At 37.0% G+C, this 14081-nt stretch overlaps 1 pseudogene; it reads right to left on the bottom strand.

Moving 5' to 3' along the window:
• Window positions 1-3781: 3781 nt before the first annotated feature.
• LOC103228542 (keratin, type II cytoskeletal 8 pseudogene) lies at window positions 3782-13301 on the bottom strand (annotated as a pseudogene).
• Between the last annotated feature and the right edge of the window lie 780 nt (window positions 13302-14081).

Here is a 14081-nt window from a genome sequence, read left to right as displayed (position 1 = left end):
CTATTAATGCCAGTACCATCTTGTTTTTGTTACTATAGCTCTATAGTATAACTTGAAGTCAGGTAATGTGATTCCTCCAGTGTTATTCTTTTTGCTCTGGATAGCTTTGGCTATTCTGGGTCTTTTGTGGTTCCATATAAACTTTAGGATGATTTTTTGTATTTCTGTGAAGAATGCCATTGGTATTTTGATAAGAATTGCATTGACTCTGTAGATTGCTTTGGATAGTATGGGCATTTTATGGATTCTTCCAATCCATAAATGTGGAATCCATTAATACAAAGTATTTTTTAACTTATGGTTGCCTTCTTCAATTTCTTGCATCAATATTTTATAGTGTCCATTAGAGACATCTTTCACTTCTTTTGTTAAGTTTATTCATAAGTATTTTATCTTATTTGTTGCTATTGTAAGTGGGATCATGTTTTCATTTCTTTTTCAGATTATTCACTGTTGGCATATAGAAGTGCCACTGATTTGTGTAGGTTGATTTTGTATCTTGCAACTTTATTGAATTTGTTTATTACTACTAATAGTTTTTTGATGGAGTCTTTGGGTTTTTTCAAATAAAAGATTATATCTATGCAAATGAGGATAATTTGATTTCTTCCTTTCCAATTTGGATGCCTTTATGTTTTTCTTTTGTCTGATTGCTCCAGCTCTGACTTCCAGTACTGTGTTGAATAACAACGATAAAAGTGTTCATCTTTGTTTCCTTTAGAGGAAAGGCTTTCAGTTTTTGCCCATTTAGTATGACAGTAGCTGTGGGTCTGTCATATGTGGCTTATCATGTTGAAGCACATTTCTCCTATACCTAGTTTTTTAAGGGTTTTCAATCATGAAGCAATGTTGAATTTTTTCAAATGTTTTTCTACATCAATGAAAGTGATCACATAGTTTCAGTCCTTTGTTGATATGATGTACCACATTGATTAATTTGTGTACGTTGAACCATCCTTTCATCCTTCAGAAAAATACCACTTGGTCATGATGAATGATCTTTTTAATTTGTTGCTGAATTTAGTTTGCTAGTATTTTGTGGAGGATTTTTGCATCAACGTTAATCAAGGATAAAAGCCTGTAGGTTTTTTTTTTTTTTTTAAAGTGTGTCTTTGTCTGGTTTTGATGTCATGGTAATACTTGCCTCATAGAATGAGTTAAGAAGTATTCCCTCTTCCTCTATTTTTTCAGAATATTCCAAGTAGGATTGGTAATAGTTCTTCTTTAAATGTTTAGTAAAACTCAGCAGTAAAGTCATAGGGTCCTGGGCTTTTCTTTGCTGGGAGAATTTTTATTATGGCTTTGATCTCATTACTTGTTATTTCTCTGTTCAGGTTTTGGATTTTTTCATGGTTCCATCTTTGTAGGTTAGGAATTTATTCATTTCTAGAATTTATTCATTTCTCCCATGTTTTCCAATTTTTGACATATAGTTGTTCTTAGTAGCCTCTTATGATCGTTTGAACTTTTGCAGTATCTATTGTCATGTCTCCATTTTAATCTCTAAATTTATTTATTATAGTCTTATCTCTTTTTCTTAGTTGGCTAAAGGTTTGTCCATCTTGCTAGGCTTTTAAGAAAAACTTTTCCTTTTACTGGTCTTTTATATTGCTTTCTTCATTTCAATATCATTTATTTCTGCTCTGCTCTTTATTATTACTTTTCTTCTACTAATTTTGAGTTTGGTTTATTCTTGCCTTTCTAATTCTTTAAGATGCATCATTAAATTATTTATTTGATGTTTTTCTTCTTTTTTGATGAAGGTGCTTACAGCTCCATACTCCCCTCTTAGTATGGCTTTTGCTGCATCCCATAGGTTTTAGTATGTCATGTTTCTCTTATCATTTGTCTCAAGAAATTTTACAGTTTCCTTATAACTTCTTCATTGACCCACTGGTCATTCTGAAGCATGTAGTTGAATTTCCATATGTTTGTATACTTAGCAAAATTTCTCCTGTTATTGATTCCTGCTTTTATTCCATTGTGACCAGAGAAGATACTTAATATTATTTATTTATTTATTTATTTTTTGGAATGTTTTAAGACTTGTTTTGTTGTCTAACATATGGTCTTTCTTTGAGAATGAGCCATGTGTTGAGGAGAAAAATACTGTGTTTCTGCAGTCATTGGGTGAATTATATCTATTAGGTTCATTTGGTCTATAGTACAGAGTAAATCCAATGTTTCTTTGTTGATTTTCTGTCAGAAGCTCTGTCAAATGCTGAAAGTGGGGTGTGGAAGACTCATTATTATTTTATTGGGGTCTATCTCTCTCTTTAGCTCTTTAGTATTTCCTTTATATATCTGTATGTCCCAGTGTTGGGTGTATACATATTTAAAATTGTTATTTCCTCTTTCTGAATTAAATCCTTTATCATTATATAATAATCTTTCTTGGCTATTTTATACTTTTGTCTTGAAATTTATTTTTGTCTGATATAAGTATAGCTACTCCTGCTCTTTTTTGGTTTCCCATTGCATGGAATGTCTTTTACTATCCCTTTATTTTCAGTCTATGTGTGTCTTCATGGGTGAAGTGTTTTTCTTGTAGGCAACAGATCACTGGGTCTGTTTTTTTCCCCCATTCAGCCACTCTATACCTTTCAATTGAAGAATTTAGTCCACTTACATTTAATGTCATTGTTGATAGGTAAGGACTCATCCCTTACTCCTGCCATTTTGTTATTTGATTTTGGTTTTGTGGTCTTCTTTTCTTTCTTTCCTTCCTTCCTGTCTTCCTTTTAGAGAACATAATATTTTTCTGATGATATGTTTTAATTTTTTGTTTTTTGATTTTTCTGTATCCATTGTATGTTTTTAGATTTGAGGTCACCATAAGTATTGCAGATAATACAGCTCATTATTTCAAACAGATGACAACTCAGTACTGATTGCATAAACAAACAACTAACAAGCAAAAAGAAAACTAATAGAAAATCTACACTTTAACATAGTCTCCCTGCATTTTAACTTTTTGTTGTTTCTATTTATGTCTTTTTGTACTGTCTGTCTTGAGAAGTTGTTGTAGTTACTAGTTTTGATTAGTTCATCTTTTTGTCTTTCTACGTAAGATATGAGTAGTTTACATAATTAATTACAGGTTAGAATAGTCTGTGTTTTTCTGTGTGCTTACTATTACCAGTAAATTTTTAATCTTCAGATGATCTCTTATTGCTCATTAACATCCTTTTATTTCATATTGAAGAAATCCATTTAGCATTTCTTGTAGTACTGGTATTGATGAAATCCCTCAGCTTTTGTTTGTGTGGGAAAGTATTTATCCTTCATGTTTGAAGGGTATTTACACTGGATATACTATTCTCGGATGAAAGTTCTTTTTCCTCCAACACTTTAAATATGTGATGCCACTCTCTCCTTTCCTGTAAAATTTTCACCAAAAAGTCTGTGCCAGGAATATTGGAACTTGATTTTATGTTGTTTCTTTTCTCCTGCTGCTTTTAGGAATTTTTCTTTAACCTTTGGAAGTTTGATTATTAAATGCCATGAGATAGTCTTCTTTGAGTTACATCTGCTTGGGGTTCTATAAGCTTCTTGAACTTGAATATTGATATTTTTCTCTAGGTTTACGAAGTTCTGTTATTATCTCTTTGAATAAACTCTCCAGCCTTATCTCTTTCTCTTTATCTCCTCTTTAAGGCCAATAACTCTTAGATTTGCTCTTTTGTGTGTGTGTGTGTGTGTGTGCGCGCATGTGTGTGTGTGTGCAGAGCTAGCTGAGGTTTTATTTTGGGGAAAAAATTGTCTTGTAGCTGGAGTCATGGGCAAAGGGGGTACCACAGGCAGTAAACTGCCCCTGAAGGTGGGCTGAAGGCTAGGGCTGAACCTCAGGTGGGTCTTGCATTCCCCTGCATAACTGCCTCCCCCGTGGGCTCTGGGACAGCCACAGGATGGGTAGCCTGGGAGGGGCTGCCATGGCTGTTCACTTTGGCAGGACATCAGAGGACTTGGACACCAGCTTCCCATTGTAGGTCTTGATCTTCTTCATAACCATGGCCCTGATGGAGCAGGTGCAACTGAAGGAGGTGGAGCCTATGCCAGAGCCAAAGCTGAAGCCCAGGCCATAGTTGAGGCTGGGGCTTGTGAGGTCCCCATAAGCTGAGCTCAGCCCACCTGCATAGCCACTGATGGTCTTCATATGGATACTCATGTTCTGCATGTTCTACATCCCTGACTCCAGCCAGCTCTCCACACCCTCCAGCAGCTTCCTGTAGGTGGCAATCTCAATGTCCAGAGCCAGCTTGATTTCATCAGCTCCTGGCACTCATGCAGCTGCTGCACCATGTCCTGCTCGGCCCACTGCAGGCAGGCCCCAGCTCATACAGCTTGGTGTTGGCATTCTTAACCATCAGCTCCCCATGCTGCTCAGCATCTGTGGTGGCCTCCAGGGAAGCCCTCTGGCCTTTGAAGACCTCTGTGTCAGGCTGAAGTCAGCTGATGTTCCAGTTCATCTCAGAGATCTCCATCTTTGTATGATGCAGGTCATCCCCATGCTTCCCAGCGAGCGTCTGCAGCTCCTCATACTTGATCTGGTACATGCTCTCAGCCTTGGCCTGGCTGCGGTTGGCGATCTCTTCATACTGGGCCTTGACCTGGGTGATGATGCTGTCCATGTCCAGGGAGCAGCTGTTGTCCATGAGCAGAACCACAGATGTGTCCAAGATCTGGGACAGCTCCTGGATCTCCTCTTCATACAGCTGCCTGTATGATCTCATCAGTCAGCCCTTCCAGGCAAGATTCCAGCTCTACCTTGTTCACATAAGCATCACCTACATCCTTCTTGATGAGGACAAATTCATTCTCCATCTCTGTAAGCTTATTGATCTTATCCTTATATTTGTTCTTGAAGCCTTCTACTAGCCCTTGCATGCTGCCAAGCTCCACCTCCAGCTTTAGCTTCTCCTGGCCCAGTCTCCAGCTACCACTGAAGGTTGTGACATAGCTCTTGAACATGCTATCCATGTTACTCAAAGTCATATTCTCCTGCTGCAGAAGGCTCCACTTGGTCTCCAGCATCTTGTTCTGCTGCTCCAGGAACCATACCTTGTCAATGAAGGAGGCAAACTTGTTGTTGAGGGTCTTGATCTGCTCCTTCTTCTGGGTGCACATGGCCTGGATGTTGGGTTAAGGGGGCTCAGCATGCTCTGGTTGACTGTGACAGCTGCGATGCCTCCCATTGTGCTGGCCCCACCACAGCCTCCACCCAGGCCACCCCAGAAGCTGCTGCTGCCCACTCGAGAGAAGCTCGAGAAGCTGATGTGGACATCGGGCCCATTTGTGTAGGAGTGGCTGCTGAAGGCCCAGGGGCCAGAGGTGAACACCTTGTAGGACTTCTGGGTTACCCTGGTGGATACGGTGGAGGCAGGAGTGGAGGCAAGTGGCCTGGATGCAGTGGAGATACAAGGAGGAATGGAGAAGCTGCTTCTCACGGCGATTTTCTAGATCTTGTGATAATGCTTCATTGTTTTTTATTCTTTTTTCTTTTATCGCCTCTGACTGTATTTTCAAATAGCCTATCTTCAAGCTCATTAATTCTTTCTTCTGCTCTATCAATCCTGCTATTAAGAGACTCTGACGAATTAGGTAATCAGTTGCATTTATTAACTCCAGAATTTCTGGTTGATTGATTCTTTCTTTTATTTCAGTTTCTTTGTTAAATTTATCTGATAGGATTCTGAATTCCTTCTCTGTGTTATCGTGAACATACTTGAGTTTCTTCAAAACAGCTATTTTGAATTCCCTGTGTAAAAGGTCACCCTGTCTTTCTAGGATTGGTCCTTGGTGCCTTATTTAGTTTGATGAGGTCATGTTTTCTTGAATGGTCTTGTTTCTTGTAGATGTTCATCAATGTCTGGGCATTGACAGGTTAGGTATTTATTGTAACCTTTGCAACCTGGGCTTGTTTGTACCCATCCATCTTGGGAAGGCTTTCCAGATATTGGAAAGGACTTGGTGTTGAATCTAAGTTTTTGCTCACTGCAGTCATATCTGCATTAGAAGGTACCTCAAGCCCAGTAATATTATGGTTCTTTCAGACTTATAGATGTACCACATTTGTGGTCTTGGGTAAGGTCTGAAGAATTCTCTGGATTACCAGGCAGACTCTTGTTATCTTCCCTTACTTTCTCCCTAATAAATGGAGCCTTTCTCCCTCTCTGTCTCTGTCTCTGTCTCTGTCTCTGTCTCTCTCTCTCTCTCTCTCTCTCTCTCTCCCCCCCCCCCCTCCCCGAGCTGCTGAGCTGCTTGGTGCTGGGTCAGATGTGACATAAAAACCTCTGTGACCACCATTACTGAGACTGTGCAGCATCAGACCTGAAGTCAGCACATTAACCAGTCTTCCCCCAAACTCACTGTAACTACTACTTGGTTACTGCTTATATTTTTTCAATAACTTAGGACTCTGCAGTCAGCAGATGGGAACGATATCCAGACTTTTGTCCTTTCCTTTGGGGAAGCAAGTTCCCCCAGGCCGAAGGATGGTGCAGAGATGTTGTCCAGGAGCCAGGGCCTGGAGTTAGAAACCTTACAGATCTACCTGCAACAGCTAAGCTGGCACTGAAACCATCAGACCAAGTTCTTCCCACTATTCCTTCCCCTTTCCCCAGGGAAAATATTCTCCTCCTATGCACCACCACCACAGGCCCACAGGGACTTTTGCCAGAGTACCATGATGTTCACTTAAAGCCCAGGGGCTCTTTAGTTAGCTTTTGGTGAATGCTTTCAGGCCTGGGACTCACCCTTCAGGACAGTAGGCTTCCCTCTGGCCCAGGGTGGGTCCAGAGGTGCCATCCAAAAGCCAAGGTCTGAAATCAGGGACTCTAATAGCCTGCTTGGTACTCTTTCTCACTGTGGCTGAGCTGGTACTTAAGCTCAAGAGAAAGTCTTCTTTGCTCTTCTCTCTGCTTTTCTTAAGCAGAAGGTTCTTTTCTCATAGCCACCACAGCGGTGAATGTGCTGGGTCACGCCTGAATCTAGCACATCTCAGAATCTCACCCAAGGCCTGTAGCATGTACTATCTGGTTATACCACTGCTGAAAATTCAGAGCCAATGACGTTTTGAAGAGCAGGTAATGAATCTTGCCAGGACTATATCCTTCTCTTCAAAGCAGCAAGTTCCCCTCTGGCCCAGGGTGCATCTGGAAATGTCATTTGGGATTTAGAGCCTGGAATGGGCACCCTGTGACTCTGCCTGGTGCTTATCCCACTGTGGCTGGGCTGGTATCCAAGTTGCAAGACAAAGGCTTTACTCTTCCCTCGTCTCGCCTCAGGCAGAAGGAAGGGATCTCTTCTGGAGCAGTGAGCTGCACTGCCTGCGGCTGGGGAGGGGTACGACAAGCCCTCCCTTAGCCGCCCTGGCTGGTGTCTCAATAGGTTGCAGGCCCCCCAAGTCCACTAGTTCCAAGTCCAGTTCAGCACTAGGACTTGCCTCGTAATTGTAGTCCTGGTGGCCTAGACTGCCTTTTGAGTTTATTTAATACGCTACGGTACTTTAGTCCACAGTTGGGAGGCTTGCTGAAATTCATGTTTTGACCACTGAAATGTGCAGTTCCCCTCTGGCTAGGGCTGGTCTAAATGTTCACTACATGGATGCTAGCTGAGTTTTGCCCAGTGTTGGGAGCACTGAGTCCTAGTATAAAGTCCCACAATCACTGTACTCTCCCTCCCCCAAGCGCACAGATTTCTTCTCCACACCACATGGCCAGCAGCTGCCATGGAGTGGGGAGGGTGGTGTCAGCAATTTAAGACTGTCTTTCCTACCCTCTTCCATGCTCTTTTGGCAACATGAAGTTGAAACCTGGTATTGTGATCACTCACCTGATTTTTGGGTCTTATGAAGGTGCTTCTTTATGTAGATGGTTGTTAAATTTGGTGTTCCTGCAGGGGGGATAATTGGTGGAGGTTTCTATTCAGCCATCTTGCTCTGCCTCTAACTGCCTATTTTATCACTACTTAAGGATAGAGATCAACGTGTGATGGTTTTCCAGTACAAATGCAAACACTTTCTTTTAGGAGAACCTACAAAATCTCAAAGATTTATTGCCCTGTAAGACATTACCCAGATTAACCAGTTTTAGATCAGCACCTTACCCCCTTGAATACATATTTATTTTATATTTATATGAATCCTGATTTTACCTTTTTGAGTATTATGCTTTAATATAATACAGTTAATATAAATGTGCTTTTTTATGTAGGTAATTTAAATTAGGCTTCTTTAACTTAGAATTTAAAATCACAACTCACAGAAAGTTACTCATTTCTTCCAATTTTAAATTTGTCCACATGAGCAGGGATCTTATTTGCAAGTTGCCAAATAAACTAAAATATATGCTAAATAATACATTTTTACAGAATAAAGGAACACAAAAACTGAACTTTTTACATGTGAAGAAAATGTTCTATTCATAGATATAATTTTACTTTTAATTTTGTTAAGTGCATATATATGAAAGCATTGGCAAAATGAGCATTTGGAGAACTATTTCTATATCATATTACTAATACTGGTCAATGATGTGAGGTGTTATTGAAGTATTTTTAACTGATAAGGCAGTCTTCATCTTTATTCTGTCTTAAGATCACAACAAAACATCTCAGGGGTGTTAAAGTGGAGAAAAATCTGTATGTTAGAATTGATGAAATATGGCATAACACTTGTCAGAGAAAGATAAGCATCATAGGAAAGATACAACTAAAGCTTTTCGAGTGCCAAAATGAGAAAGATTATTTTTGTCAGGGTGATCAGGAAGAAATTTCTGAGGATAGTGGTAGCTATGGTGGGCTTTGATAAATTTGAATTTGACAATCTGAGCTCATCTATCAACATGACATATCATTAGAGAAAATAGCAAGAACAAAGCATGCCTAGGAAATAGCAAGTACACAGGGACAAACCTAGAGGATGTGCAGGGATTGTTAGGGACTGAAATGTGTTTCCCCAAAATTCATATGGGCATTGTATTTAGAGATAGGACTTTTAAGAAAATAATCAAGTTTAAATAAGGTCATAAGAGCAGGGTCCTAATCTAATAGGACTGCTGTCCTTACAAGGAGAGGAAGAGACACAGGAGATCTTTCTCCAGGAACATAAAGAGGAAAAAGGCCATGTGAGAAAACCATGAGAAGGTAACTATCTGCAAGTCAGATGAGAGGTCTCAGCAGAAACCTATTCCAATGGCATCTCAATCTTAAACGTCTAGCTTCCAAACGTACAAAAGAATAAATGTCTGTTGTTTAACCCAACCAGTCTGTGGTATTTTGTTGTGTCAGCCTGAGCTGACTAAGACAGAAATGTAGGAAGATGTAATAACAATAACAATACATACTACTCAGTGAATATATTATTTGCTAACATACACATTACTTTGCGTATAGCATCTCTATTTTTAAAGAACCCCTACATGTTAAGTTTTACCTTATAGGCTAGAATATAAAGAAAGAAGAAGATTTGGCAACTTGACCTCAATCACATAACTCATAAATAGTATAACAGAATTCCAAACTGATTTTAGCACATGCAAGGGCGTTCTGGGCTGGCTTGTATAAAATATTGAGTGCTGATTATGCAGATCTCTTCTCAAAGGAGCATGTTTGAAATCAGCCATGGTTGAAGTATTCACACTTGAGAAATTGGCAAACACTAAAAATCAGAATATTTTTTCAAATAGCTGGTTGTTAAACATTCACCATCACACCAGTGATGACAATACATTACCTCCTGCATAAACGAAAAGAAAAAAATCTGGAAAGACAGGTTGAAGTTATTTTGCAAAGGGTTTAAATGTTGGCTAAATGTGTTTATTGTTGCTGTAGAACAGCATTAATTTATCAAAGTTCAGTTCATTGCCAAAATATGATAGAATTATACTGAAGATTATAGTTAATAAGCACTTTTTTATTGCCTGTTAACAAAAGAGAGTGAGTAATGGCTTACGTTCTCTGCCAAAAGAAAGAAAGCCATTGTGGAGTTTCCCAAATTTAGTGCCTTTTTGTAAGCTATTGTTTTACTCTAATTTAGTCACTGCCTTTATTTGGCATTCTGGAGAAATGTTATAAACTGAAATGGCTGGCAAAGCAGGTAGAAAATATAGTACTAGAGGGACATCAAAAACTCCTAGAAAAATTGTCACACTGGGTGTTAAAATGCAAATTTTATGAATGTTAAGGGCAGTGAATGCTCCAGGAATTAGTGGAAAAAAACAGATGGCAACAATAGCTTATTAGGCATTGCTACACATTGTTTTATAAAGAACATCATAAAAAAATACTACAATCTGAGCAGAAGTAAATAACAAGGCATGAATGGTGGTTGAAAGAAACTACAGCTGATGGCCAAATCTCAAACTCTAAGGAGTTAATGAGGAGGAAATATTAACTGTTTTTCTGCACATATCCACAAGGTCTATACTCTAAAAGACACTACCTCATTGTAAAGATCATACCCAACTTTAATGAACATCATTTGCCTGTGGTTTTAATGTTGCATAATGGCTAAGGAGATTCTGATAGGGAAAGAAAATCATAAGTTGCATTTAGTGTTATTTTCTCCTGAGAGAAAAACAAGTTGTAGTAAGCTAAATGCTACCCAATGGGATGATAAACCCTGGTTTGCCTGCACTGTAACTCTGCATTGCACTTTATTAAAACAGTCATCTGTACACATTGATAAGCATAACCATAAGATTATGATCAACCATAAATTGCATAGGATTGCATTTTAGTTAATGTTTGACCTTTAATATAGATTATGTAAGTTGAAGATGTATGCTTTAAAGGAAACCAAAAAGGTCCAAAGGAATGAATAATAGTATCAGTCAATTTAATACTAGCTTCTTAAGGGAAATCAAAGATATTCTATAAGATATTGTATTATAATTTATTTAACATATTTTGGTTACAATGAATATATTTTATTTTGGCGAAGAAAATATAATCTTCAAAGAAATAATGGAGATGTTACATTTATATAAATATAAAAATCTTCCAATCACATATGTAGTTTATGCTAATAGTTTAAAATATCTCATAATACATTATCTTGTTCTATCCACACTTCCAAGCAAAAACAAATTATAGAGATTATACTGTAGCAATGAAACTCAAACAGAAATAACTGTTCTGCAATGTTTCATCAACAAAGCTGTTTTTAATTGAAATAATATGGTTTTAAAAATTAATATATATATGATTTTAGAATGTTAAATACTTAGTCTTGGAACTTGGGGAAAATACATTTGAATATACAAGATGACATACCACCATCTTCAGTAATTTGATCCAATGATTTGAACAATAGAAACAACATAAATAGCATATGTATAATGGAACAAACATCAAACTGACCTCAAAATGTATCTTATAACACCAAATGATTTAAGAAAATAAAGCAATATCTATAAAACCTTAAAAGAAAAAAATCAGTGCCCAATCATACATCATCAAGTTGTAAATCATCTAGGTTCATGATGCAGGCCAGGTGCGGTGGCTCATGCCTGTAATTCCAGCACTTTGGGAGGCCGAGGAAGGTGGATCATGAGGTCAAGAGATTGAGACCATCTTGGCTAACATGGTGAAATCCCAACTCTCCTAAAAATACAAAAATTATCTACGCATGGTGGCACACGCCTGTAGTCTCAGCTACTCAGGAGGCTGAGGTAGGAGAATCTCTTGAATCTGGGAGGCAGAGGTTGTAGTGGGCCGAGATCGTGCCACTGCACTCTGGCCTGGTGACAGAGCAAGACTGTCTCTCAAAAAAAAGAAAGAAAGAAAAGAAAAGAAAAAAATGCAAAGATAAAGTTCATGTTAATAATTAATTGGAAAAAAGGTCTGCTAAAAACAGTAATAAACACTAAACACTTAAAATAAAAATCAGGTATCTATTATCCAGGTTATTATTACTGAAAAGGATTGACTTTGAGCATTAAACCAAATAAACATATAGATCTAAACTAATTCTTTATAAATTTGCATGCAAATTTAAATATTACAGAAAATCAGATAAAGATTAAATCCTGAGTTAAATTAATGAAATCATTTAAATAATTTTAATTAGGGGTAGTTAAGTTTCGGTAGTTAGGTTCTGTCGTTCCAAAAGATGACACAAAAATATTATATTCCTAATATTTCATACAGGAGTTTCAAAATTATTGTTTTACTTTTACATATATATAAAAAATGAGAACATGTTATTAAAGCTTTTTAAATAAAGAAATATTACAACATTATGACAAAGCAGAAAAGGACTCCTACAGTTTATTATTAAGAAATAATCCTATATGCAGATAATAAAATTCATTTAGTTCTATATTAGATATTAGAAACTTGAAAATGACTCCTTAAACACAGGAGCAATGGTGACATAAGTATATTTTTCCACACAAAACCGTAAGTATTCATTAAAAGTAATGGTGAGAAATAATTTATAATAATATGAGAAAATGCTTGAATGTTTGGATAGAAAATTCACACCTGTAGTAATCTATATGTGCACACACATACAACATCCGAAGTACATAAAAGTCAGCTACTTATACTCTGTAAAATATATATTCAAATGAATATATAAAAATTCCTCTTGTTTGTATAACTGTGGCAGAATTCTAGGTAATGTTTCTTTCCTTTAGCACACCTGCACACACCCACACACACACACATATGCACACTCACATAAAACACACAAATACATGTAATCATATAGAGTTCATGGTAATTATGTTCTTCTATAAAATCACCGTCAACACTGAATTACTGAATACTGTGTTACTGGTCCTGGGTAAAATACAGGGTTAGGTTCTTTTAAGCCTCTGGTATAACATTTTCATAAACCAGTCAATATATCACCTTGTTTTATGTGTATTTCTATTAAAAGACAGTATTTAATATATATTTCTTACAAATAATTATATGCAGTATTTCTTCATAATAAAACACTAGCCACAAAGGGTTTATCATTTTACTGACTCTGGTTATGTGACTATAACTTTCTTTGGCTTTTAGCCTCACAATAGTGATGTTTAATACACCTTTTTTATTGATTGTTATCCCATGATGACACAAATTTACCCATTTTCTATTTTTTTTCTGTAGCTTCCTTAAACACATATAGGTGTCACTTTAGCACTTTCTGTAGAAGCTTCACATATAAATCAATGAATTTCTTCTCCCCTTTCCTGGATATACTGTATTGTGGATTCATCGACGTTGAACGCAAGGTCAACAGCACTATAACTCATACCCAAACGAAGCTTATCTAACACATATATTTTCTCCTTCTTACGACACATTAAGCCTTCTTGTGCTTAGGGACACTAGGCTGCAGTCCTATACTTAGAAGTCATTTTAAATCAAAAATCACAAACAAAAAGCACCAAAAATCTTTAAAGAACAGCACTAAATGGACCACAAAACGGGCACTTCTTACAGTATACAGTTGAAACAAGAAGGCGAAGCATCACCTTGCTTGACCTCAGCTGGGAATGTGCATGAGTTGGGTGACTCAAAGTTTTTGCTGCTCTGTACATAGTCACAATTGACACTGAATGACCATTAAAGCACCAGGAGTATTGATTGTGAGGTTACAAAGACATTTTAGTGAGCATGCAAATTCACAAATACGCAACTTGAGAATGAATCAAATATGTATATATATGTATTTGTATGGTTGTATACATATTTATGGCATAGTTTTTTGTATTTATATGTTTTCATATCTTGAAAATATAAGTTAATTAGCCAAGAAACAGAATTAATAATTTTTCTATGAAAGTCTTTCATTTTCTTGTAAATGAAGAAAGAAAACTGACTCCTAATAACAACAAAAATAGTAAATGCATTAAAATTCTTCTGATGGAAATTCCTAATGTTTAAATAACTATTATTTTTCCTTAATTACATATTTAATTGGTTAATTCTATACAAAATTATAAATAATTTATTTGAAAAGTATTTAAAATATTTTAAAGATATCCGGAAAAATATGTAAGAAAGAGCCAAGCCATAATTTCAAAAGAGGAGAATTGAGGCAGAATTTCCTGGTAAATGTGAGAACAAATTTTAATCTAAAG

Source organism: Chlorocebus sabaeus, chromosome 22, assembly GCF_047675955.1.
Source record: "Chlorocebus sabaeus isolate Y175 chromosome 22, mChlSab1.0.hap1, whole genome shotgun sequence".
NCBI classification, from domain to species: Eukaryota; Metazoa; Chordata; class Mammalia; order Primates; family Cercopithecidae; genus Chlorocebus; species Chlorocebus sabaeus.
The sequence above is the reverse complement of the archived record's forward strand: the minus strand, read 5'-3'. Positions and strand labels throughout refer to the sequence as shown.